The sequence below is a fragment of the Populus euphratica genome, unplaced genomic scaffold (assembly GCF_000495115.2).
Source record: "Populus euphratica unplaced genomic scaffold, PopEup_1.0 scaffold673.1, whole genome shotgun sequence".
Taxonomy (NCBI): Eukaryota; Viridiplantae; Streptophyta; class Magnoliopsida; order Malpighiales; family Salicaceae; genus Populus; species Populus euphratica.
This window is the reverse complement of record NW_011500398.1, coordinates 26,201-34,656: the sequence shown is the minus strand read 5'-3', so window position 1 is coordinate 34,656 and position 8,456 is coordinate 26,201.

Genomic DNA, 8,456 nt, shown 5'->3' with positions numbered 1-8,456 from the left:
AAGAAATTTTGAGGAAACTTTGTATGCATTCATTGAAAAGCAAGAGACAATCAATACTCAACTTGCTCAAAACATGATAGATTTTAAAGATACTCTTGCTAAATTAACATCTGCTCTCAGTTTCCAAGAGAAAGGTAAGTTTCCATCTCAAACACAACAAAATCCCAAAGGGCAATACAATGCAAATGCAAGTAGTTCCGGAAGCCAACACATGGATCAAGTCAAATCAGTCACTACTCTGCGCAGTGGTAAGGTTATTGAAAAACCCTCTCTTGAACCTTATGAGAAAGATGATGAGTCAATCTCTGAGGGTAAGGAAGGGGTTGAATCTGAAAATTGCAAAGAAACGACTGATTCACCGCCAGCACTTCCATTTCCTCAAGCCATGACCAAACAAAGGAAAGTCAATCACAATTCTGAAATTTATGAAATTTTCAAACAGGTAAGGATCAATATACCTTTGCTGGATGCTATTAAACAGGTTCCTTCCTATGCTAAATTTTTGAAAGATCTATGCACTGTGAAGAGGAAACTGAATGTGAAAAAGAAAGCCTTTCTAGCCGAACAAGTAAGTGCTATTCTTCAGAACAATAATGCTTTGAAATATAAAGACCCTGGTTGTCCTACAATTTCTTGCTTTATTGGAGAGCATAAAATTGAAAGAGCCTTACTTGATCTTGGTGCTAGTGTGAATTTACTTCCATATTCAGTTTTTCAGAGTCTCAATCTAGGTGAGTTAAAACCAACTTCTATAACTCTTTTACTTGCCGATAGATCTATAAAAGTGCCTAGAGGAATAATTGAAGATGTGTTAGTACAAGTCGATAAATTCATTTATCCTGTGGATTTTATTGTCTTGGACACACAACCTGTTGAAGTATGTAATTCATTTCCTGTTATTTTAGGACGTCCATTTCTTGCAACTTCTAATGCATTGATTAATTGTAGGAATGGACTGATGAAGCTATCATTTGGAAACATGACATTGGAGATGAATATTTTCAACATTTGCAAGCAACCTAGAGATGATAATGATTTACAGGAAGTGGACTTTACTGAAAAATTAATTCATGATCAATTTCCAACCACTTCCAATGAAATTGAGATTGATGAATCTGATGATTTGGAAATGATTTATTTTCAGGAAGAATCAAAGACAAGTAATTGGAGGCCACAAATTGAGGAATTGCCACCACGACCAATTAAGTCCATACCTTCAAGTGTTCAACCACCAAAACCTGATTTGAAGCCGTTGCCATCCAATCTCAAATACTCATTTTTGGGAGAAAATGAAACTTTTCCGGTAATAATCTCTTCCAAACTTAATGCACATCAAGAAGGTAAGTTATTACAAACTCTGAAAATGCACAAAAAAGCATTAGGATGGACCATAGCTGATATAAAAGGAATTAGTCCTTTGATTTGTACACACAGAATTTATTTAGAGGAAAATGCTAAACCCTCTAGAGAAATGCAACGAAGGCTAAATCCTAATATGAAAGAAGTAGTGAAAAATGAAGTCATTAAGCTTCTAGATAATGAAATCATTTATCCTATTTCTGACAGCAAATGGGTAAGTCCTACCCAAGTTGTACCTAAGAAGTCTGGAGTCACTGTGATAACAAATGAGAACAATGAGTTAATTCCCACTAGAACTGTTACTGGTTGGCGCATGTGCATTGACTATAGGAAACTTAATTCAATGACTAGAAAAGATCATTTTCCTTTACCTTTCATGGATCAAATCCTAGAAAGAGTTGCAGGTCATGAATTTTATTGTTTCCTAGATGGCTATTCGGGTTACAACCAAATTGAAATTGCATTGGAAGATCAAGAAAAGACTACTTTCACATGTCCATTTGGTACTTTTGCATATCGAAGGATGCCTTTTGGATTATGTAATGCACCAGCCACATTTCAAAGATGCATGCTTAGTATATTTAGCGATATGGTTGAACATTTTCTTGAGATTTTCATGGATGATTTTTCTGTTTTTGGCGATTCATTTGATGATTGTTTGACTAATTTAGGAAAGGTTTTAACCAGGTGTGAAGAGAAGAATCTTGTGCTGAATTGGGAAAAATGTCATTTTATGGTAACAAACGGCATTGTACTTGGTCACATTGTTTCATCAAAAGGAATTGAGGTTGACAAATCTAAAATTGAGTTAATTGCAAACTTGCCAACACCAAAATCTCTTAAAGATGTTAGATCATTCCTGGGACATGCTGGTTTTTATAGAAGGTTCATCAAAGATTTTAGTGTAATATCTAAGCCTTTAAGTAACCTTCTAACAAAGGATACTATTTTTGAATGGACTGAACATTGTGAAGAAGCCTTTGTTAAACTTAAAAACTTGCTTACTTGTGCTCCTATCATTCAACCTCCCGATTGGTCATTACCTTTTGAAATAATGTGTGATGCTAGTGATTATGCCGTAGGTGCTGTTTTGGGACAAAGAAAAGATAAGAAACCTTATGTAATTTACTATGCAAGTAAAACTTTAAATAGTGCTCAAATGAATTATACCACCACTGAAAAAGAATTACTTGCAGTAGTATTTGCATGTGAAAAATTCAGATCTTATCTTGTTGGCTCACCTGTTGTTGTTTTTAGTGATCATGCAGCATTGAAATATCTTCTTTCTAAGAAAGATTCCAAGGCTAGATTGGTGCGGTGGATTTTATTACTTCAAGAATTTGATATCACAATCAAAGATAAGAAAGGCAGCGAAAATGTTGTCGCAGATCACTTGTCAAGATTGACAACAGATTCGAAAACTGACATCACACCAATCGATGACTACTTTCCTGATGAATCTTTACTTTCTGTCTCTACAATGCCTTGGTTTGCTAATATTGTCAATTTTCTTGTTTCAGGACAATTGCCAGCTCATTGGAATACCCAAGATAAAAGAAAGTTTTTGAACGAAGTGAAGAACTTTTATTGGGATGATCCTTATTTATTCAAATATTGTCCTGATCAAATATTTCGAAGATGCATTCCTGACAATGAGGTAAGTAGTGTCATTAAATTTTGTCATTCTGAGGCATGTGGGGGCCATTTCTCATCAAGAAAGACAACTGCAAAAATCTTACAAAGTGGATTTTACTGGCCCACCATGTTCAAAGACTCACATGCATTCTGCAAGTCTTGTGAAAATTGTCAAAAGTTGGGATCTATTTCAAAACGTCACATGATGCCTTTAAACCCTATTATTGTCATTGAGATCTTTGACTGTTGGGGTATAGATTTCATGGGCCCATTCCCTCCATCATTTGGTTTCTTATACATATTAGTCGCAGTAGATTATGTTTCAAAATGGATAGAGGCAATTCCAAGTCGAAACAATGATCACAAAACAGTGATAAAGTTTTTGAAAGAAAATATTTTGAGTCGATTTGGAGTCCCTCGAGCCATAATAAGTGATGGTGGAACACATTTCTGCAACAAGCCATTTGAGTCTTTAATGAAGAAATATGGAATCACACACAAAGTTGCCACCCCTTATCACCCTCAAACAAGTGGACAAGTAGAGCTTGCTAATAGGGAGATCAAACATATTTTGGAGAAAACAGTGAACCCTAATAGGAAAGACTGGTCTTTAAGACTTAATGATGCACTTTGGGCTTATCGAACTGCTTATAAAACATCATTAGGTATGTCACCTTATAGACTAGTCTATGGAAAACCTTGTCACTTGCCTGTGGAACTTGAACATAAAGCTTATTGGGCTATTAAAGCTTTCAATTCAAATCTGGATGATGCTAGTCAACTGCGAAAATTACAAATAAATGAGCTTGAGGAAATAAGAAATGATGCATATGAAAATTCAAGAATTCATAAAGCAAGAATAAAAGAATTTCATGACAAGAAAATACATAGAAAAACCTTCAATGTTGGTCAAAAAGTCTTGCTTTATAATTCTCGACTGCATTTATTTCCTGGAAAATTAAGATCAAGATGGAGTGGTCCTTTTATTGTGAAACATGTGTATCCATATGGGGCCTATGACATCGAGAATCCAAAGAATGGCAATGTTTTCAAGGTAAATGGACATCGTCTGAAAGTTTACTTTGACAATTTTTCAGTTGAACATAACTCTATTGAATTGGGTGATCCTGTATATAAAGATTGATTTTATTTTATTTTATTTTACTTTATTTTTGTTTCTTATATAAATATTGATTTTATTTTATTTTATTTTTGTTTCTTTTTGAGTGATTTTTGCAAGTTTCTTCACCCCGGTCAAATGGCGGATAACGGTACTCCGTGACTTAAGTCGGTTCTTTCAGTTTCCCACAATAACTGATATTTGTGTATATATTTGTGCAATTCTTTGAATCTCTCTTCTAATTCTCATTTGAAAATGGACACTAATCTTGAAAAATTGAAAAAGTATTTTCCCGCTCTGCCTCAGAATGCGATTACAAAAATTTACCGTGCTAGATGTGCAAGATTGAGATTGTTAATGAATCATGGAATTCCTGAAGATATTCGTTGGTTGATTGAAGCAAAGGTCCGATTATCAGGTGAGTCCTCTAACTTCTTCATTTCACACATGCCTGGAACAGGTAAAAGCACTTTTGCAAAGAAGCGTCGTGCAAAACGACTAGAAGTCTGTCATCGATGTGCTAGATGGACTTGTAATACACAATGTCGTTCTTTAGGAATGGTATCTATAAACCGTGAAGATAAAATACAATTCATTAAGGATGGCCTGAGTAAGGAGTCTTTAGATAATCTTCTATTGACTCTTGAGACGCATCCTAGTGGAGATGTGCATCGTGCAATTCATGATTTATGGCCACTATTTCATAAAGAACATGATCGACTTAGTCTTGGGAATCTGACTAAAAAAGACCCTGTTTGCCAGTTTTTAAGAAAACTGGATGGGAAGCCTATCCCCGACCCATAGAGGGCGTTTAAGCCGTTCTTGGACGTAAAACCAAGGGAAGATGTGAGCCACAATCACAACTACCTGTACATACACATGCTTTTTTCAAAAGTAAATAAATAAATAAATAAAAAGAGAGAGAGAGAGTGTGAGACTCCAGCTGGCCTACATATAGATGTTATGATTGCCTTTCTAATTTCTCATCTATAAAACCCTCTTTTCCTTCCTTTCATTTCTACTCAACCCATACATTCAACAAATACAGAAGTGTGTAGAAATGGCAAGTTCCTCAAGTCATCAAATAAGAAATATTTGTGTTTTCGGTGGATCTAGTCCTGGGAAAGAAAAGGAGTTTTTAGAATCAGCAAATCATCTTGGTCAAGTGCTAGCTGAGAGAAAGATTCATTTAGTGTATGGGGGACGCAGTCTTGGGTTAATGGGAGGTGTGTCAATAGCTGCATTTTTAGGAGGTAGTCAAGTTTCGGGGGTTGTCCTCGAAGCTTTAGCACAAGGGGACATCATTGGAAAAACAATTGGAGAGGAACTTCAGGTCTCCACAATGTCAGCTCGAATGAATGCAATGTTTAACCATGCTGATGCCTTCATTGCTTTACCAGGTGGTTTAGGCACATTGGAAGAGATCTTTCATATTTCCTCTTGGGCCCAACTACACATTCACCATAAACCCATAAGTTTGTTAAATGTTAATGGTTATTATGATAAGTTGTTGTCTTTTTTTAATCATGCTGTGGAACAGGAATTTCTAACATCTTCTGCATGACAAATCATAATCTCTGCTGCTACTGTTGAACAATTGATTGACCAATTACAATTTTTTATTCCTGTAATTGATCCTTCCATGAGTCGTATAAATTGGTCAACTAAGGAAAGCCGTAAAAAGCTTAGATTGGATTTGAGCCTTCATTTGTGATCTTTGTGTCTTTTGGTTTTATTATTGTGTTTTGTTATTACTTATATTTGTTTAAGTGTGTTTCAGGTTTGTTAGTGTTCGTTATTTCAGGTGATATCTTCTACACTCTATCTTTCTACCTTTAAACATTGAGGACAATGTCTTGTTTTAGTTGGGGGGAGAGGGTAGTAGTAGTTGATAAAAAAAAATTGTTTTTCATTTCATAAAGCATGTGCATAATTGTTGTTACTAGGATGGCAGAGTAAATGAGCTCTTTTGTTAAAATGACTCTTGAGACGCATCTTAGTAACCATTCTTAACAAGGTCAATTATAATACTTCTTGAAATATTCAGGTTTACAAACTCTTGCATTGTTATCACTTAATTCTGCTCATATACTTATTTAACATGTATTCTTAAACCTTAATTTACACACACACACTTTAACATATGATTGTGAGTTGCATATTGGATTATTACATTATTTATGTTCTTTTGTTAAAGGTAACAACTAAGGGAAAGGGATTGTATATAATTAAGAAGAAAAATGAAATGAAAAATGAAAAAAAAAAGAAAAAAGAAAAAAATGATAATAATAAAAATGTAGATAAGTTTGGTTTTGTAGCCTCCCTAACCTAAGCAATTAAGCCCGAAGGGGTGTTTTAACACCTAATACCCTAAAGTCAACTGACTTGGGACCTATTGGCCCAACGCTTGTTACATGGGTTGAGGAGAAAAGCTTAAGGGAATCAAACATTGCACTATCTACATATCAGTATCCGCGACCCGAGTTATTAAGCTCGTAGGGGTGTCTTAACACTTAATGCCTTAAGACCAACTGATCTGGGAGTCATTAACTGAATGCTTGTTACATGGGTTAAAGATGCATGATGTTTTTAAATTATATGTATATATATTTTAAAAAAAAAAGAAGACAAAAATAATAATCCTAACCCAAGGAAGTTAACCTTAAACATTAGAAAAAAAATTTTGTTTTCTTCCAAGAAAAGTCCCATAATTATGTGTTGATACATTGAGTATAAAAGAAAGGTTTATTAATATCTTGTTAAGAGGTATTGAACAGATATATAAATTTAATGAGAGTTTGTTTATATGGATAGATTAATGGAAGTTAAATGATGAACACCTTGCTTTGTGGAATTTGTAAATTGTTTTTCTATTTTAACGCTTTGATTACAAGGGACTAGTAATAAACTGGTTGGGGGGCGTGATTAGTACTTAAAAGTACATTTTTATCATGGTTTTATATCATCATTTTGCACTTGAAGTATCTGGCCATCTCTTTATCCTTGCAATTTAAGTTCTTCAAGTCATCAATCAGTCCTTTCATTTATGTGATAGGCCTGCATTTAAAATGAACATTTACCACAAATTAAAGGTATCTTCTATTATTAGATATACACAAAGGAGGTTCCAATCAGATTATATATTGTTAACATGATTACATTAGTCATCTTATTCGATTAATGCTAATACTTGTAAATCTCGTCAAGCATTCATGATTATAACTTATGTTAACAACAAATCAAGTTCCTTTCATAGCTCAGGTGTCGGTTATACCATACATTATGGGCTATGAAAGTGCCAAGCATTTGTTGTACCAAGTGTTATACAACATAAATCAAGATTAGTTATTTAACAAGCAAAGTATTAAAGAGTGAACAAGATAACAAATACAAAACATGTTAGTATCAAACATTAAAGTCCATATTAAGTTTACACTATACTTATTCTTACACCATTAGTGTAACCTTTTCACCTTGACATAATAAACTTAGCTAGACATAATGAAATAAAGAAAAATAGATAAACAAAATAAGAACATAAATAAGATAAAAGTTAGCAAAGCAACGGAAAGGAACTGAAAGGCATAAACTTGATATTAAGGAAAGCAAAGCATAAATATTACAAAAAATACAAAGAGAGAAAGGAAGAGCATGATCTTGATCTGGACACCAAGATGCCTAAATGCATGGCAAATGCCTTCTTTTATAGGCCAAAGTTAGGAACTATTGATTTGATGACTAATTGATGAGTGGGTGGCCAACTCTTGACTTGATGACAATCCTTATCTTCTCTTGTCTGCCCAAAACATCATTGATAACATCAAAATTGGAGCCACTCGAAAACATAAAAGTTGTAGACAATTGTCTCAGCTTTCTTGTGTAAACAATTCAGCTCATTTGGACTTTTAGAACTCCAAATATGGCCAAAATACTGAACAATGCTTGGGTTAGAGGACAACTTCGGGCTTCTTTGTTGTTGCAATAATTTGGACTTGAAAATGGCCTTTGTCTTACCTTTCCATATGAAAGTTGTAGGCCTATGTCTTACCTTTCCATCCATGTAAAGTAGACCTAACTCTGAGATCTATAGCTCCAGATATGACTCTATTACCAAACAGTGTTCTGGTTTGGATTACACCGACATCTTTTTTCTAAGTTTGGTCATCTCTTTGCCCTTGCAATTTAAGTTCTTAAAGTTATCAATCAATCCTTTCATTTATGTAATAGGCTTACATTTAAGATGGTTGAAAAGTTTATAAACTGGGCCAAGTTAGGCTAAATTTTCAATGACTACGCTATATCTTGATCTGAAATCCATCTGTCTCAAAACTGAGGCCTCCAT